This window comes from Tetrao urogallus (genome assembly GCF_951394365.1).
Source record: "Tetrao urogallus genome assembly, chromosome: 6".
In the NCBI taxonomy this organism is placed as follows: domain Eukaryota; kingdom Metazoa; phylum Chordata; class Aves; order Galliformes; family Phasianidae; genus Tetrao; species Tetrao urogallus.
Window position 1 is genome coordinate 19,768,787 of NC_136819.1, and position 20,515 is coordinate 19,789,301.

Sequence of the window (20,515 nt, forward strand, 5' to 3'; positions counted from 1 at the left end):
AAAAGGCAAGATAAAACCTCCTGTTTGAAATCTACAATTATGCCATACCAGTGTTTTTTTGCATCTCTCTGTGGGATCTGCATCTTGAAACTGGACAGAGAAATCCTCCTCAGGCCTGCTGGCAAGACACTGAAGGAGCTCTAACATGGCTGATCTCTTTGTAAGAGTCAAATTAGGCAGCAACTCAGAAGCACTACTAAACACAGCAGGTTACAAGAAATCTGTAATCTAACTATGCGAAGTCCGACAAGAAAATAGGTCAAACTGAGGCAGATGGAATAATGCACTCTTCCTCAATGCTAGCACTAAATAACAAGACTCTGGCATCCCTTGCGTGTAGTTTGGCTTAGCACCTAGAAGAAGAAGAGCTTGCTTTACATCAGTCATGACAATCGGTAAATACAAAACTCAAATCCTCTCTAAATCAAACCAACACTTTTCCTGTATAATTTTCTGTGTCAGTGAATGTCACAGAGATTATAAAGAAAATGGAAAAGGCTGTTCATTGTTCATTAATGAAGCACAATTACAGGTATGAAAGGAAACGATTTTCTTTATATCTGTTAAACTCCTGTGATGTGATTGATGGTTGCTGTTACTAAAACAACAGAGAAAAATCACTTAATGGCAAAATAATCTTTTTGTTAGGCTGGAAAGATGTCACAGGAATTGCTTTCCTCTAAAGCATGCGCTCTTCCTATCAGACCCCCAAAGGATTTCAGGGTTTTATTGCAACTCTGTTCTTTCTGTATAAAGGAACTCAACTCAGTGAGGAAGCAGAGGCACTCTGGAGATCTTCCAGGTGAAAAGAAAAGGAAAAGAAAAGGATCCTTGCATTACAGAGATTAAACCCAGAAAAGGCTAATATGCTATCTATGCAATCTGTCCATCCATCTCTGCTCCTAATTGACTTCATTAGAAGAATCTACTTCTAAAATGGGGTCTGATGAATGGGATTGAATACAGTGATTGCCTGTGAGAGTAGGAGAATGGACTCCACATCCTTTTCAGTGCTGTGTTTCTATGACTACTGCTGTGACTAGGAATCAGAAAAAAACAAGACTGGCCTCCCTGGCGTGCCTATCACCACGGTATCTCGGTACCAATAAATATAATTCCCTCTTGTTAAAGGAAATAGACTTTGTGTCATGTGAAGAGTAAATAATATTAATTTTAATAGAGGTTATTGGGAGAAATAAAGCAAGCTTTGATCATTATCATGAGAACATTTTCTTAATCTATTTGCCTCAACATTTATTTCTGCATTTTTTTTATAATGTAATTGTTTGATATTTAAAAACAGTCTGAGTTAGAAACAAATACAATTTAACACACAAGGGGAAAAAACAGAGCCACAAAGTATTTTCTTAAAAGGAAGCACTCTACTTATAAAATCCTACTATTAACATATTCACAATAATCCATTGCTTTATGGCACAGATGTCTCAACTTGTCACCTTGTGAATAGTACCACAGTATGTCTTTTGCACGTCTAGAGATGGTGGCTATCTATTCTGATTTGTTGGCAGTAAAATATAAATATGAAAAGCCAACTATTATTATTGTTATACATAGAAAGTTTCACAAAAAGGACAGTTAAGGACTCCTGAAGCCAATTGACTTTTGCTGGTGGTATTTGTATAAGCACTCATCATTGCATGTAGTCCTTGACCACTATATGGCTCCCCAGGACACAAAACAAAACCACCTACACCTTACTCACTTGAATAAGGAATCTTTATCTCATACTTTTCTCCCAGTGAAAACTGAAGATCTGTTCGTGCAACTCAGCAAAAGGAAAGTAAATGGAGGAAGCTTTGACAGAATTTACCCAAAATTTTGGATCAAGCACCTGAATCTACCAGGTAAGTGAACTGCACCTTGAAAAAGTCTAAGAGCAAATTGCACTGACAGGCACTGAGTGCAGAGCAGGAACTACATAATTTTCAACTACTGAATCTCATTCTTAATATAGGTACACGCTAGTGGAGAAAGTGGTCAATGAGTTGGTGCCATTTGACAGCTCATAAAGGAAACCCTTTATGCACAAATGCACTGATATATATATATATATTATCCTTCAGACTTCCTCCAATCTAGAAAAGCAGAATGATGTAGCCGAAGAAACACAAAACGACTCTAAAAATGTCACATATTTTTACCCCCACTGCTAGTTTGCTTTGTACCTCTCACTAAGACTCTTGTCCAAAGGGTGTGCCTCACATCAAGCCCTGTTAAATTGAGAGAAATGACTCAGTTCAGTGACAATAACAACATTTACTGAGATTTCCCCAAAAGGGAAGGTGCTATCATAACATGTGCCCAAAGCTTGCAGATATATCGATGAAAAGAGCATATGATCAACTGGGGCAACATTAACAGTGTTGAGAGGCACTATATCTTTATTAACGATTTGCAGGTGCATATTCCAATAAACCAAGCCAACAAGGCAGTATCTTGACTCAATTACACAGAATCACAGAATCACAGAATCACCCGGGTTGGAAGGGACCTCAAGGATCATGTAGTTCCAACCCCCCTGCCTAGCAGGGCCACCAAACATACACATTTAGATCAGGTTGCCCAGGACCCCGTCCAACCTGGCCTTGAACACGTCCAAGGACGGGGCATCCACAACCTCCCTGGGCAGCCCGTTCCAGGGCCTAACCACTCTCCTCGTAAAGAACTTCCCCCTAACATCCAACCTAAATCTTCCCTCCTTCAACTTGGATCCATTTCCCCTAGTCCTGCTATTGTCAGCCCTTATGAAGAGTTTACTCCCCTCCTGGGTGTAGGTTCCCTTCAGGTATTGATAGGCTGCAATGAGGTCGCCCCGCAGCCTTCTCTTCTCCAGGCTGAACAAGCCCAACTCCCTCAGCCTGTCCTCATAGGGGAGGTGCTCTAGCCCCCTGATCATCTTAGTCGCCCTCCTCTGGACCCTTTCCAAAATCTCCATGTCTTTCTTGTACTGAGGGCTCCACACCTGGACACAGTACTCCAGATGGGGCCTCACAAGAGCCGAGTAGAGAGGGACAATCACTTCCCTGTCCCTGCTGACCACCCCTCTCCTGATGGAGCCCAGGATCCCATTTGCCTTTCGAGCTGCCAGAGCGCACTGCTGGCTCATGTTGAGTCTCTCGTCCATCAGGACCCCCAGGTCCTTCTCTGCCGAGCTGCTCTCAAGGACCACTCCTCCCAGCTTGTACGGGTGCCTGGGGTTCTTCCGGCCCAAATGCAAAACCTTGCACTTTGCCGTGTTGAACCTCATTAGGTTCACCCGAGCCCAGCTTTCCAGCCTGTCGAGGTCCCTCTGAATGGCATCCCTTCCTTCCACCGTATCAACCGCACCACTCAGCTTGGTGTCGTCAGCAAACTTGCTGAGGGTGCACTCAATTCCCTCATCGATGTCATTGATAAAGATGTTAAAGAGCACCGGTCCCAAGACAGACCCTTGGGGGACACCACTTGTTACCGGCCTCCACCTGGACATAGAGCCATTGACCATCACCCTCTGTCTGCGGCCTTTCAACCAATTGCTTATCCATCGGGTCGTCCACCCATCAAATCCACTTCCCTCCAATTTGGAGATGAGGATGTGGTGGGGGACCATGTCAAAGGCCTTGCTCAGGTCCAGGAAAATGACATCGGTCGCCTTCCCTTCGTCCACCAATGCCGTCACTCCATCATAGAAGGCCACAAGATTAGTTAGGCATGACCTTCCTTTGGTGAAGCCGTGCTGGCTGTCTCGGATCACATGCTCATTCTTTATGTGATCGAGTATGTTGTCCAGGAGGATCTGTTCCATGATTTTCCCAGGCACGGAGGTGAGACTCACCGGCCTGTAGTTCCCCGGGTCCTCCCTGCTCCCCTTCTTGTATATGGGAGTGACGTGACCCTTCCTCCAGTCGTCCGGGACCTCACCTGACAGCCACGACTTCTCAAATATGATGGAGAGCGGCTCGGCAACCACCTCAGCCAGCTCCTTCAGGACCCTGGGATGCACGCCATCCGGCCCCATAGACTTATATTCATTCAGTCTAAGGACTCAATTTTACTACTTGAATGGAATACGCAGACAGAAAGATGACAGATGATTTTGGAGAAGAGCAATTAAATCAATATTGAAAAGGAGAACGCTGATCAAAGAACAAAGAATTGCACTGAAATTAATCATCCCAAGGTTGTAAAATCAGTTGTAAACCCTTTGCAGTAAAAGATTAAATGAGAAACTTACTGTTTTAAGTACATTTAAATTCTCAAATAGAGAACTTGATAGTTCCACCGGACTTTAGCTTCTAAGTATATTTACTACAGTTCTAGGCAAGACTAGTTCACAGTAGGCAGCTGGAAAAGTCATAAAAAAAATAATAATAATGTTAAGCCTCATTATGCAAAAGCTTAAAGGTACTAAAAAGAAAAAAAAAATAATCACAAAAAGAACCAAAACTCGTAACGCTAAAACCTGACATACAGATAGCCAAGAACATTGGCTTTTTCAAAGATCCTTGTTTATAGCTATCTATATGTACACATATATACACATATATACAGACACCAGCTATAGCTGGTATAGACCATGCTGCTTAATAATAATCAAATAAATGGTGGCTGTGGTATTTTCATTAGCAAATCTCCAGTATGTGAAATCGTGATGTACCAGAAAAAGTATTAAGGATGCATCCAATATCAGTATGGAGTAGTGATACTGCTCTCAGTCACATTCCACTGCAAATTTCTTACTTTTTTTTTTTTTTTTTTTTTTTTGCCATGATTATGCCAAAAAGCTCTGGAAGTAATAACTTTTGAAGATGCACTTTTCATTTTTCCAAGGAAGCTTGATTTAGCTATCCTATATTTCTCAGAGATGATATATCTGGTCTCAACAGACCTACGTAGGCACACATGCCTGAAAAGGGCTTTTTCTACAGTGTTTGGTGCTGGCCACTGCTATAAGAGGGATAACAAATTAAATGGCTCATTGATCTGTTCCAGCATAGAAAAATCCTTTCTCTGTATTTTTGTATCTGGTACTCCTTAATACCCAAAGGCTTAATTTAACACCCTCAACAATTTCATATGAGGACCTGAAAAAATCCTTTGAAATGACATTCCTGTAAGAGGGCAATGTCACGCATTGTATTTGATTTCTGAAATGCAAACTTACAGAAATTCTTGTTCGTATTTGGATTAATGGTCAAGGTTTCAAAATTATTTCTAGGGTTGGTTCAGCACTGATGGCCCCAGCACAAATAAAATGCTTTACATCAATACCATGGCACAACACTTATTAATAAGATTCACAGTGCATAAATTCAGCTCTTTCAAGTGGGATATTAGAGGAGAATCTTGTATACCACTTAAATTCCATTTCTATCTTCCAGTTATAGCAAACTTACACTTTAGTCTCATCTTAGTTCTTTGCATGAGGTAAAAATTAATACAGTTTGTTGTTGCTGATATTTAGTCCTATGTCATCTGCACAAAAGTTGCTGCTTGGTTAGTGTGTGCTTATTAAGGCAGAAGCTTTATGTGGAAAAATAAAGGACCATGACGAATTTTTAAAGCAGAAGTCCCCAAAGAATGTACGTTGGTAATTGTTTTCGAAAGTTTTCAAGAATCAAGAAAATCTCCAGTTCTAAACAGTAAAAACAATTAGCTAATTAAAGCCACTTGGTCATATCCTTTACCCAGCTATTAGACTGAATGGAGCAGCAGCGGACTTGAACAGTTTATCTAGCATTTGCTTTATTGCAAAATTATGCTTGACATAACTGTATTGACTAAGAAAACTCCTTAAACCTTGCAAATACATTTGAAGAAAAACAGCCACTAACTAGTTAACCATCAACAACACTAAAAAAAAAAAAACCTTATTTTTCTGTAGAATACATACCGGCAGAGATTTTAGTAAATACCATTCTGTGATGTATAGTATTAACAGTGAATACAATCTCAATTTTAGGATTCATACATCCAGTTTAGAATGAATCTTGCTCTGATTAGTTGTGTATATTTAAGCAGAAAGAGTCTAACCTATGAAAAATCTGAACTCCTCTCCTGACAGATTCTAAGGTCCGTACTGAAAAATCTCAACAGATTATGTGAGAGAGAACAAATCCTTCTTCAACTGGTACCAATAATCATAGAAAGGATCCATAAGGATCATCACATCCAATTTCTGGCTCCACACAGGACCATCCAAAAATTAGACCATAAGACTGAGAATATTGTTCAAATCTTCTTGAATTCCAACAAGTTCAGTGTTGTGACCACTTCTCCAGGGAGCCTGTTCAAGGGCCTAACCACCCTCTCAGTGATGCAACTTTTTCTTTATGTCCAACCTGAATACAGTAGATGGCCACTAATTATTCATCTGCTTTAGCACAACCTTTATGATCTAACGTATCGCTTTCTTCAAAACTGTTCCTTACATCACCAGTAATATCACCACTGACAAATAAGTTGTATGTTTTGCTGAACAGTAGTTGGAATATTTAGTCTGAATTAAATGATCCGATTGGGATAGTTTCCGCTCTGGTGCGACTGTGCAGAAATCAATAGAGTAAAACTATTAAAAAAAAGTTGGTCTGTTGAGCTTATTGATTAAATTTGATACATACAAACCTTGAATACATAGATTCAACATATAACACCTACCGAAACTCATTGATGCACATCTGTTACTAGAATATGGCTCAAAGAACTGTAACTCATTGTCTTAATGCAACCATTATTGTCCCTGGTATGTAAACACATCGGTGTCCTGAGCACTAATCTTGGAAATAACCACTGACCCCTTGTTAGATTTCAGCAACGCACTTGGTCTCCTGTGCTTCAGTATAACCCTGCCAAAATCTATGAGCATGGAATCTGCAGGAAAAAGAACAAATCACTGACAGTAAATACGTATTTTCTTTATAAATAATGTTCACTAATGGTATAAATATATCACATTATACCTGAATCATACCTGAGGTGGAGCTACAGAAAGAACTGAGAATATGCTAAAAATAGCTGACATTTCCAGGTAGGTGCGTTAAGAAAAGGTTTGGGGTTTGCATTCATATTTGTTTGCTTCTAATGCAATAATATAAAGGAGAGCTTTGCAATTTAGAAGGTTTTAACATTCAGTCTTCTGCTACATGCTGCTTAGATTATTCTGATGAATTCTAGAGATCATTCCTGACAAAGTAAGCTTCTCTGCAAAGAAACCAAGCATCTTCCATAGCTCAGAGAGACAAAAATCATTTATTCTCCTCTGGGGAAACATGAAATGTCTAAAAATGTGAGCTACAAAGAAAGGTACCAGCTAGGCTGCTTGCTATTGTGGTGCAAAGCTAATAAGGTGAAGGTATTTTGGGAAGGAATCTTCCTAATACTTCTAGCATATAGAAAACATGCAGGAAATAAAGACAGTCAGAGATCTTCCACTGAGACTGAATGTATACAAGTCTGTGGGGTCAAAAAACACGTATCCCAAGGCCCTAGAGGAATTGACTGATACGGTTGCCAAATCACTTTCCATCATATTTGATGAGAAAGATCACTCCCATTATTATGAAAAAGAGAAAAAGGAGGGAGGACTTGGAGAACTACAGACTGGTGAGTCTCACCTCTGTGTCTGAGATAATTGTGGAACATAGCTTCAGGAAGGATCTGTTAAGGCACATGCAAGATAAGGAGGCTATCTGAGACAGCCAGCATGGCTTCACCAAGGGCATATAACGTCTGACCAACCTAGAGGCTTTCTACACTAGAGTGACAGCACTGGTGGATGAAGGAAAGGCAACTTATGTAGCCTACCAGGATTCGTGCAAGGCTTGGCCTTTGGCATGATGCCACATCACATTCTTATCTCTAAACTGGAAAGAGATGGATTTGAAGGCTGGACTATTTGGTGGATACATAATTGGTTCGATGGTCACAACCAAAAGGCTATGGCCCAGTGTCTGTGGTCACCAGTTCCGAGTGTGTCTCCAGGAGTCTGTTTTTGGACTGGTGTTCTTCAGTATTATCAATATCATTTGCTGACAAGACAAAGCTGAGTGGTGCAGTCAGTATAAGAAGGAAGAGATGCCATTTAGAGAGACCTGGACAGGTGTGAAAAGTGGGCCCACGGGAACCCAATGAGATTTAACAAGACTAAATACAAGGTGTTGCATTTGAGTCAGTGCAATCCCAGATACACGTATGGACCGGAAGAAGAAATCACTGAGAAGTGCCCTACAGAGAAGGACTTGGGGGTACTGGTGGATAAGAAGTTTGATGCAAGCCAGCTGTCTGTGTTTGCAGCTCAAAAGCCAACTGCATCCTGGGCTGCATCAAAGAAAGCACGGCCAGCAGAGCAAGGGAGGACCTCACTTGCCCTGCTGGTCACGCTTCTTCTGACAGTCAGGTTATAGTTGGCTTTCTGAGTTGCAGGAGCACACTGCTGGGTCATGATGAGTTTTTCCATCAATCAACAACCCTAAGTCCTTCTTTTCAGGTTGCTCTCAATGCATTCTCATTCAAGTCTGTGTTTTGTGCTTCAGATTTCCCAGGCTGAGGAACATGACCTTGCACTTGGTTGTGAACTGCATGAAATGTCTGTCCATATTGAAGAAACTCAGAAAAAACTCTTGATATCGTGCTAAGGAAACAGCAATATTGGTGTAATATTCATTATCATCTCAAGCGTTAAATCTACTTCTCTGGAAGAATTAGAGATAATAAATCTTCAAATCTCAGTGAAAGGTCGGATACCTAAGAATCACTGCTAAATGCAAACATTTTGGTCAGTTTATTTTTGCAATACAAGAAATAACAACACCAGGAATAAGTACTTATGCGTAATCCTCACAAGCATATCCTGACACTTCTCACTATATTGCTCTTTGTTCAGAACAGATGCAAATTCTTTCCAGCTTGAGAACAGACCTGCCCAACTTCCCTTTTCCTCCAAACAATATAGGTTGGAAGTTACAGTCTCAAGGGGAAGGCACTTGGTGATTTATGGTCCTTGGAATCGCCCATATATCTCCTATTTGTGTTAATGGGAGCTCCCCCACAGGAATGCAAAGGAGTAGCATATGACCTAGACTATAATATCAGAAGATGCATGAACTGAATACTAGCAATGGAAATAACACAGTTTATGACCTGGTTCTTAGCACTCTGAGCTTTACATTTTCTAAATGCTGCCAGTGCCTTACTGAGCTGAAGTCACATCTAGACAAATATAGAAATTTCACTTAGCCTTACAGCCTACTGCAACATTTACTACAATTGTCCACAACCGCGACTGAACCAAACGCATAGGTTAGTGTTGTGTTTTGCTTTATTAGAACATTACATAGGAGAAATTTTCTTTTCAGAAGACCTGTGGAAGCTGAATTTGTATTTTCTCATGTTCCTTCCTTCACTGAACCATATCCCATAACAAAGAGATGCATACTATTAAAAAGGGGATTCTACGTTATTTTTTAAGAAATAAAACTGATTGCAGAATTGTTACTGATTCCTATCTCCAAGAATCTGATAACAAGGAACCGAGTAAGCATTTTTTAAAATTCACTTTAATGAAGTGATGAATGTTGTAAAGAAGAGCACAGAATTCCTTAGTGAGTGTTGAGGAAGTAAATAAGAAAGAAAATATCAACTTCAAACCAAAACAAAAATAACTCTAGAGACGAAAGGAAATTAATTTCAAGAACAACATAATGCCATGCAGGCCTGCTCTTACAGCAAACCATCAAGTTAATTTAATTCCACAAACCCCACTGCTCCAACAAAATGTTGTTTAAATCAATTCACTCTTTCATTATGCTGCTTAAGAGCTCCATGAAGTGATGAGAAATTACTGAGATGGCTTTCATGTATCAGAATCCCCTCAGTTTCACTTCATTTTCTATCCTGACATGCGATTAATGTGCTGCATTTGCATGCTAAAATAGTATATTTAATTGTAAAAGTGGTGGTGTTAAATTACCTTGCAATGAGTTTATTTTAAATGGTTCATTAAAGTTTTTTAAATAGCTTGCTGCATGATTGCATCTCTGCTCTGCTTTGATGTATTACATTTTCAACCAATTGCTGCAACGCAGAAAATCTTCACTTGCTATGCTATTTGCCCTTTCAACAACTGACTCTGAGCTCACAGGACCACATCCTGCCGATTACAGCATTTGAATGGACGTTCAGCCCTCTCAGGAACTGCACAGAGTTTATGGAGATCTACTGTGTATATATGTATCCTATCATTTGGAATGAAAGTTATCTATGATGCTCTCATGTGATCCTCCGTCCAGACAGTCAAGTCACTAGAGCAATTATTAATGTTGCTCGCACATAGCTCTTCCTTCCCTACTTCTGAAAGAAAGATTGAATACATTGAATACATACATCTTGCAGGAAAAATAAGATTCCAGGATTCTTCAGTTTGTCAATTGACAAAGAACTGATTGGGGAGTGGTTTTTTTCCTCTTAGAATGCCATGTACTAAGATTTATGCTTGGTCATGTTTTTTTTTTTTTTTTTTTTTTTTTTTTTTTGTGAAAGGGAATAATTCAATTGCAACTATTCACTACCACTGATATTTTGCATATTTGTTTCTCTTTAAACGATACACATACACAGGTATATACAATTATAATCACGGAACCATAGAAACATTTAGATTGGAAAGAACCTCTTCAAATAATCTCACCCAACCCTCCTCTACCTCAAGCACGATTAGTTAGAGTAGGTTGCTCGGGATCCTGTACCATCAGATTTTGAATATTTCAAAGGATGGAGATTCCACAGGCTTTCTAAGTAATTCATGCTTGTGTTTGACCACACATAATGAAAAAAATGCATTTCCATGTGTTCAGATGGAATGCTCTGTTTTTAAGCTTCTGCCTATTGACTCGTTTTGTCACTGAAGCACTGGCGCAGGTTGCTCAGAAAGGTGGATGCCCCATCCCTGGAGACATTTGAGGTCAGGCTGGACCAGGCTGTGAACACCTGATCTAGCAGTAGGTGTCCCTGTCCACTGCAGGGGGGTCAGACTGGATGACCTTTAAATATCCCTTCCAATTCAAATGATTCTATGAATAACAGCCCTATTTTGAATCCTTGCTGTGTCTTTTTAAGAAATATTTCAGAAATGTGAACAAACAGTTGTCCATCTTTAGGTCAGCTATATGCTCATGCACTGAAACGCTGCTTTTCTGCAAAGGTGATATAATTCCTTAGGGAAGAATATTGCATTACTAAACCAATCTATGCTATTACATCTGTTTTTGCTTCTGCATTTACACATTTTAAAATTAAAAACACCACATAGAAGTGATATACATTTAAACAATCAGTAGTTTCAGTGCTAATATCTGCTCATATTGGTATCACTGTATAGTTCTTCCCTGCCATTTCTTGGTATATGCTGATTAGCACAAGGCAAGTACAGAGAAGAAAGAAAAGCTTCCAGGTTCTGTATCAAAAGTGAAGATTAATGGTAATGGATCAGAGTTATCTTGCAAGACCTGGTGTTACGCTTGAGGCACTCTCTCAGGTCCCATGCATATGTGTATGGTCCTCATTCAAGCTACGCTCTACTGCTGCGTGTTTTGGATTTGAAAGCAGACAGATCTGTGTACCACTATTTAGCAGATGAAGGAGAATATGAAACTTATGCAAACAAAAAAACTTGTTTGTTAGACTTGTATAATAACAGAGAAAATCTCAGAATTCAAGTTAAACTTTCACTCTGTTTTGTACTCTAGGCTGCAGTAAATACTTCTGTTCTTAAAGCTAACATCAAAAAGAAGTATTTAGACTCCTTTTAACTCATTCTTTGTATTTCGCATTTCCTAGATGCACATTTGAAGACAGACAAACAAAAATTACCCTTAGTTTTGCAAATGATGGTTCCAGCTTAAAGTCATGCATAAGCTCTATATAGGTGCTTGAATGAGAAAGCTGAACTACGCTATTATTCCTGTGCACAGACACTTATCAGCAAAAAGACATTGTTCCCACATACCGAAAATATCACTGCCTTTTCTTGATATGAATGAATGTACCTAGGCTGGACTGACTGAAGATATATTAAATATTGGTTTGATGTTACTTATTGATTTACAGATACAGATGGCTTATTATCTATTAATTTTGATTTAACTTCAGTGGAAGAGGTAGAGTTTCACTTTCTAGACCCAGAATATATTTCTGGAGTAAAAGAAGTAGATGTAATATTGTTTTATTGGGAATATGGGTTCTTAGCCTACTTGCATAATCTGCATAGCATTTTAATTGCAGTATTTGTGTAGATGTTGAAGTTCTTAATGATGTGTGGTTTCCATGTAAAACCTCTGATTTTACTGAGGGCTGTTTTTGTTAGCATGTATTGTAGAAACTATTTTCAGTGGTTTTTTTTTTTCTGTTGGAGAATGAAAAGTTTTAGTTCAAGTCCTCTTAAGCAGGCTGTTTGCTCCTAATGCAAGTAAAGGTGCCACAAATAGGAAATTAAAAATATTAACAAGTGTCTAATAAAGTAATTTAACAAAAGGAAAAATACTTTTCTTAACATCCCATCTTCTTTTGACAAAAAATCTTGAAATCATCATGTAGGTGTTTTCTTTTCCTCCTTTACTCAAAAGCAGGCGCAAGTCTCAGGTTTGTCATCAGTTAATATAGGCTTAGTATTCTAGTAGTCAGAGAAGACAAAGTCCATAGCCACTCATGTTCAAGTGAACAAGTGAAGGCTGATGATGTTTTTTCAACATAATTGTCACAGTTCTTGAGACTTTCAGACATACTGAAGTCATCATAAACAGCATGACATATTTTATAGACTTTTCCATTTGTTTTCAAGTACAGGCTTAGTTGTTTATTTCTGTGATTTCTGGCAAGTGAAGTCTTAAATGGTATACATATACATCATAAATGATTTTTTTTTTCCTTGCTGTGGCAGCTCTCAAGTATCACTGATATGTACATTGCACACCAGTCTTGAGAAATAGTAACCGTGGACAGGCAAAGGTAAGCAGAGAACATTTCTCCTAATGTTTTCCTAATGCTTTCCTGTCTTTCTGAAGACTATAAACCAAAATCCATTTCCCTTAGGTAAAAATAATACCAGACTTCTTTCAGCTCTAGTGCTTAAATTATTTGCTGGGGTCTGATTAGACTGCAAGTCTATAGTTTTCATTCTGTATTCGTAGTTGCTACAGCATCCTTCGCTCTAGCCCATGCCTTGAGAAAAGCCACTAAATGAACTGAGGCAAGTCTCCCTCTCACTGGAACACAAATCACACTGATGCCACATTTTAACTCCTAGTCATGAGAATATCATTTTCAAATTTTTATTTCCTGGTAAAAATAAGCAGTTCACTCTCCATTAAACAGAGCTGGAATTAACCTATAAAATTCTATAGACTGTTTCAATCTAGTTAGGAACGTGTCATAGCATTATACTGATACACAGCTTCAGATACATTCTATTGCTACACTACAGCACTCTCTATTCCACTGGTAATTGGAGGATAAGTTTCCTGGGCAGCTATTTTTCCCAGTGGAGAGTCACGAATTATGTTATTATAATGGCACTCATTAGTAGCCCTCAGTCTACAAACTACAGTGAATGCCACAACTTTCTTGCATCCTTCTTTATCATCCTTACATTCAGATCAGTGCAGAACAGGTTAGTTTTAGAAGTTTTGTTTCTTCCCTGAAACTTGGTAGAAGAGCAGCTATCCTCATCTTACATTAGGTCTTGAGACCAGGAACAGGTCTACAGACAGCCATAGCTTTCTAACTCCTGCCAGGCAGCTGAGAATATCAGAAATGGGATTTCAGGAATTGAAAAGAAAAAAAAAAGGGGGGGGGGAAAGCAGAAAAAAAGCCAAACTGAAAAGAAAACAACTTTTTGTCTAATCTCCTTAAACGACAAAAATTAGAATCAGTAACACAGAAAAGATGGAGCCTCTTTGCTACCTGGCAAAGAAAGAAAGCAAATGCCGAGTTGACAGGAATGCCTTCCCTCCCCAGATACAAACCAGATATCTATCAAAACAAAACCTCCCAAATTTGCTGTCAGCCTCTTCAGCTAGAGCTAGCTAATTTCTCCCCTCCTTCTGTTAACCAGTAACAAACTCACAGATTTCTCTTGTGAGCCCTTCAGCTCTAGAAGACTTACAAAATGGGATCATTCTGTTCCCACAGCCCACTCTGCCCCTTGAGCATTTTCACAGAGAGTCCTGGCTGCTCTTTTTTATCTCTTGCAAATGATGGGCTCCCAGGGCCTACTCCCACCAACACCATTCCTCTGCCTCCACAATCTCTCCCCAGCTCCATACAACTCAACAGCCATTCCAGCATTTTCACAGACTAAATTCCTGCCACATGAGATGTTCCTTCCTTCCTCATCCTTCCCACCTGGGGAGGTGAACTAATTGCAGCACAGCTGCAGCTGAACAGCATTCCTTAACAAAAAAGATCTATTTTGCAAGATAAGTTGTTTTAATAATACAGCCAAAGCTATCACAAGCATTTCTTCTTGCTTTACCAGGCTGACAGTGTCTGGGACTCTGGCATTTGTCAGTACAGCCACAGAGTCAGGGTGACTTATTAAAAAAAAAAAAAAACAGCATATCCTCAGTTCAGCTGGTCAGCTGTTCCTGCTCCCTCTCCCCTCGCTGCTCACACCTTGCTGGGGCACTAAGTCAGAAAAATGAGCACTTCTAAGGAACAATAACTATTACGTAATTCTAAGTCTTATCTCATGGTATTAATATCGAGACTTGACAGATGGTAGGCAGTGAGATCATCAGTAACTGTTAGGGATATAGCACAGAGCTGTTCTTCCCATTAATTCACTGATATGACAACAGTGCTTCAAATTATAACAGGAATGTCACCGTAACTATCAGTATCAAAGTACAGTACCAAAGTAAATAGGCCATGGCACCTTTTACACATATTTGTGGTTCTCTAAAGAATCACCACTCAGCAAAAGGCTTGTTTGGACAGCTTTACAAGGCACCAGAAGCATTCTCTTGAAGTTCACAGTCAGATCCATGACAGCATCTATGTTTAGTCAGGTTCAATTTGGCTCAGTAAAGTTTCTGCACACATTCAGTGTTTGTCAAATGAGAAGCAAAACCCCGCCTTGGAAACACTTTCACTTTCTGAAGTATGTGGAATTACATTTCTAAGATATCCTTGGAAGCAAACTTTAGCCCTCTATCTTAAGGAGATGAGAGGAGTAATCTGCTTGTTCAGATTTGGAGTGAAAATTAAGATACTGCTGAAATATATATAGAAAAATAGAGAGGTATGGTTCACTGCTCCCATCCTAGCTGACTCAAGCTGCATTTTGTAGAGGCTTTTGGTACAGAACATCCTAGACTATAGGGTTTATGTTTTGTAATACCGAAGCCATTCAATATTCCGAAGTTCTTCCCTGTAAATACAAACTAAAATGTAAAACTTTTTTCCCAATACATGAACATTTAACAACAGAATTAATTTTCCCCAATTAAATTAATTGGGGCTCCATTAAAGTCAAGCTGCTCTGTCTGTGTTACATGTGCTCAGCTACTTAAACATGTCTTTCACATTTTGTGTCATCTAAGATACAGATGATGTGGAACCTGCGGTACACCACTGCCACCAGTGACTTGAGCAATGATACACAAATAATTGCATATACTTGCAAGATACAAATCACTTCCTGGTTTGCAGAATTCCTTGTATTTTTATTATTATTATTATTTTTAACTTTCTGCGTCATACCCCCCACAACACAAGAAATAGACAAAATCACACTTGCGCCAAACACTTATTTTCATGCAATGAAAGAAGGAAAGGGGGGAGAAGGATGCAGAGAATGAACCATATGGCTTACGTACGAGGGTGGCACTGAGAATGACAGCCGCTAACTATATTCTCAGGATGGTTACTATTTTTTGCTGCAAAAAGACAGCCCCGCAACTGAGAATGGAAGCAAATAGGAAGCATGAGGTTTTCCTGCCCACCAACTAATAACAGCAGCTTCCTCTTCAGGTCATGTACAGGGACACAAATCAAATGAAGGGAGGCTTTCCTAGGATGAAAGATTTCTATCATCTGGGATTTAGCTGGTAGGCTGTAAAGTGCTTTCAGATCCTTTAGATCTATATACATGAAGGTGGATATCAGTAAAGTTGAACTGCACAAACACCATAAAGAGCATAGATAAGTCACAAAGCTGATGAGTTTAGGAGGAACCTTTCATATTGGAGTCTATGAATTAGAGACAGGAAGAAAAAATATTTAAAAAGCAAAAGAAAGTTAAGGCAGAGGGAGGAAGTGAGGACAGGGAGTTTGTATTTTTCACTTAGTATTTTATACCTTGGAAGTTCAAACATATGAATTTCATTTAATATGGAACTTCAGTACATAGTACCAAAGGGAGTGATATGAGGCATCATCCAATGCAAACGCAAGCTTTACAGAAGGCAGTAAGAACACATCATCAACTTTTTGTCTTGTTCAACTAAAAGTAGATTGCATTCGTATCTGATTAACAACAAAATTTAGGTTAACATAACAGAAGAAGCGCTATTTTCCCCTGGGTTATCATTTTGGTTCCAATGTCTCTTTTGTGACTACATATATTATAGCTGTAACCATGTGATATTACTTAAAGATATTGTAGTTATAACAGGAGACAAAAGGATTTTTATTTTTTTAAACTCTACCGTGGCCCACATCAGCATAAGATCTTCCTTGCTTTTACCCAAGTGTGCCTGTGCTTTGATTATATCTCTGAAATGGAAGAGCTATCCCTGAGCAACTTCCAAGAATAAGACAGACAAGCCTTGTGATTATGTATAGCAGAAGAAAAGTCCCCTATATAAAATCAGTTCTTACCTTTATTAAGAATAACAGGTAATACTAGAACACCGATGGACATATCTATTAGGCAGCTACTAAAATACCAAAATCACCTTGTAGTTTGCTGAACAGGCAAGAGATTAATTTCCTGGACCTACTTGTTCAAGATACACCAGGAGGAGACTCCCCTGGGTGAAAGGTTCAGACTCTGCTACTCTTTTAGTCCTGCACAAATCTTTCTAGGGCAGTGATGAGACAGACCACTATATTTCATAAAAAACAGCTTAAAGAGTTGAGGTTTACTGAAATCAGATGGAAATGCCAGCAGCAGAACAACTCTGAAAGTCATCTTTAGTGATAGACAACATCACAGTAAATGACAATATATGTTCGTTGGAGTCAGGCATCCATCTGTTCATTATGAAAAACTCTTCTCGTGAATGAGTGTTTTTTGGCATTTCCACAAATAAATCTGTGGTCTGCTCTCTTCCTTTTCTCATATAGAAAGTTTAGGTAGTGGTTAGCTGTCACTTCTGTGATGCTGTGTTATGTTATACCACCCACAAGATGATGTAAGAACCTGAAAAGTCACCACAAGGAAAAGAAGGTGAGAAAGGAAGAGTCAAAGCATAATTTTAAAGAACATACTTCTCCCCTCTGGGTGATACTGGTGATGATCCACGTCTTTGCTACACAGCTAGCTTAGAAGATTTGATCATTTATGGTATTCCTTTTGAAAAATCTGATTTGCATCCTGAGCTGACTTATCTGGAGCTAGAAAAATCCTAACTGCAATAACCAGACCTGACAATACTCAAGAGCAACACTGTTGACAATCAGAACTTAACAAATCCTCAGCTTCTATATCCAGTAATTCTGCTGCCTGGTATCCACTGCTGGTGGTATAGCACTTGGCACCCTGCACACTCAGTGCAGTGGAGGTGATCCCCAAATCAACCCCAGCACTAAAGCCAGACTTTCAACTGCTGCACGTATTTCTCTGTATGTCTCTCCGTCTGTCTCAGTTCCTTCACACAGATTGATGTGGAAATGCTATTCCTAGAACTGCTTCTAAAAATAAGGCTTTGTGTAATATTACAGGTTCTGTGTATTACATGGCTAGTGCCAAGCTCAGGCAATTTCTTCCTCACAATTACAGCAGTTTCTGTCTTCCAAGTGTCACCTAGAGATGCTGCAGAGGTGACACAGAACACAAAACTCTGATCAACAGCATTGCAACTATGTGATATATCTGATCTATGTAATATGTAAAGCTGTGCTTAGAGAACATAAATCACATAGAGAAATGCAGACTGCATTTATCTGTTATCCTCCTAGGACTATGAGGCCCTACACCACAACACAATTTTTACTTTACATATCTGATTTTCACAGAGGATGGCAAAGACTGAGACATGACACTTACCCCAGAATGAAGATTCTGGAACAGAGATAATCACATGGAGCTTGCCGTTGATCTGGAGATATTGCCAAAGTCTCTCTGACTTAGACAAAACCTTGCCCGTTTTGCCAATTGTAGCAATCTCTGTGAAGTAAAAGCTCGCCTTTCAAATCCTAGGAGGAGAGAAGCAAGGAAATAAAATCATTTCTCATTGGTTATTAGATTAAAGTAGTGTACAGCTGCCACTAACTGGAATTAAACTAGCTTTCTGAAAGAACTAGAGTTAGAAGCCTGTGCTTTCATCACAAATTTTGTTAAGTCATGCACCCATAAAAGCAGCAATGGATTTGCTTTCTCTGATATATGGACTCTTGGATAATTAGCACAGCCCTGGATAATTAGCTAAGCTTGGAGAAAAACATGATCTATTGATGATTTGTGTATACATAAATGCCTTAACTGACATATTTCTCTTGCATTCAGGTTTCACACGGAAATATAACACAATGCCTTTTGTGGTTTCTACTTCTGGAATGTCTGCCCTCCTGAGCATTAAAAACTAACACTGAAAAAAACTCCAGTCTAGCTTTGCAAAACAGCACAAGCTCTTTGTAGAGTAAATTACAATGTGGCCTTTTGATATACAGTATGCTTTAACCCAAAGAATTTGTATGTTAAAAAAGAATAATGGGCAAAAATAAGATAATTTCTCTTTACTGACAGGAAGGCATTAGCCACTAGCACATATAGCCATTTTCAGTACAGAAATTTGCTCCTTAAAGTAAGGGTAATTGCAAAAACAGCTCACCAGAAAGGAAAATACGTTCCAAAACTTCACATCTGATTGATGTGCTTGACAAGTGGGAAATAAAATTAGGATCTACTCAGAATGACTTGGAATAATTGATTTGGTTTATGACTGACCAAAATATGCAAAAATGGAACATTCTTTCATAGTGTCACTGTAACGATTCATACTCCTGAGAAAACTTGAAAGGGAAAACATGGCTACTAGAGTTTTGTTATGAAAATGGCTAATTATAGATTCTGAGTAGGATATTTGAAATAGCACAACGTCCACAGGCTCTGTGCAGTGCATATCAAGTACACACAATGCTAGTGAATAGCAGATCTAATTGTATATGGATTTTTACCCAAGCCTCTGACTTCAAACTCTTCAGCCATTGTGGCTACAAATGACACAACTGAAATGCTTGATTTCCTCTCCTACACTTCTCCAAGGCAGCTGAAACCAAATGATATGCTTGATTTGAAAATTTTTAGGCTCTGTGCCTAGAGGAAGATTGCAATCAGCAAAAGGTCCTTAACTCCATGGTTCACATCTTGTAAGTTAAAAAGCAAAATTAGTTGACTGGCAAAACCAGACAGAGCTGACCCTAGCGTGTGTATACTCAGCTGAGGATTTCATGCACTCAACAGGGCATGAACACTGTCTGCTTCCCTGGCATGGCATATAAGTTACTTCAAGCTTTCTCAGGAGGGACTAGATAAGATAGGGAGCAGTCCAGGGAACGCCTACACAGTGCTCACCGTGTACAAAGATATAACTCTACAAGCACAAACCAGCCTGAAGAGGAACATAATTAACCTCTTAGCATCAAGGCTTAGTGACAGCAAGCAGCAGGGTTTGAAGGCATTGCTGGTCTCAGAGGAATATTGTGTTTCTTGCAGTGAAAATGCAGCATAAGAATCAGAAAGTGTGAATACCTGAGTGTAGTCAGCTAATTTAAAATGCTGCTTTGGGGCCTGGAGCAATTCATTAGCTGCAGCCCAAAACCTTCCCAGTAAGTCTCAGGAACAAATGAATGATTTCATATTATAAAAGCTTGCTACAATAAGTGGGCATTTTAAGTGCCAGGAAAGCCTTACAGCAAAATCCTGTAAGGACATGCAATTCCTATGAATTGCTGTTGTGACCATTTCTGCATGTATTCAGTTGCTTAACACTATACTGTATGCTTATTTTCTCAGCATGAGATCTCAATTTTCTGCAGGAGCATTTGCTTAATTATGTAAAGTAAGAGTTAGAGAAATACGGAAATATTGTTAGGATATGTTTAAAGTGATAAAATGCAGGAAAAAATTACAATCCTTTTAAGTCTTAAGAGTGAAATTTATTCTGCAAGACAAAAAGGTAGAGCTTTGGAAGTCCTCTCCTAACTTCCTGCCAGGAGTAGCTTGGGCAAAAAGAATGCTGTGAACTGTTTTTTTGTGGAAGCTTTAGGATTAATAATTTATTCAGTATAAGCTTTTGGA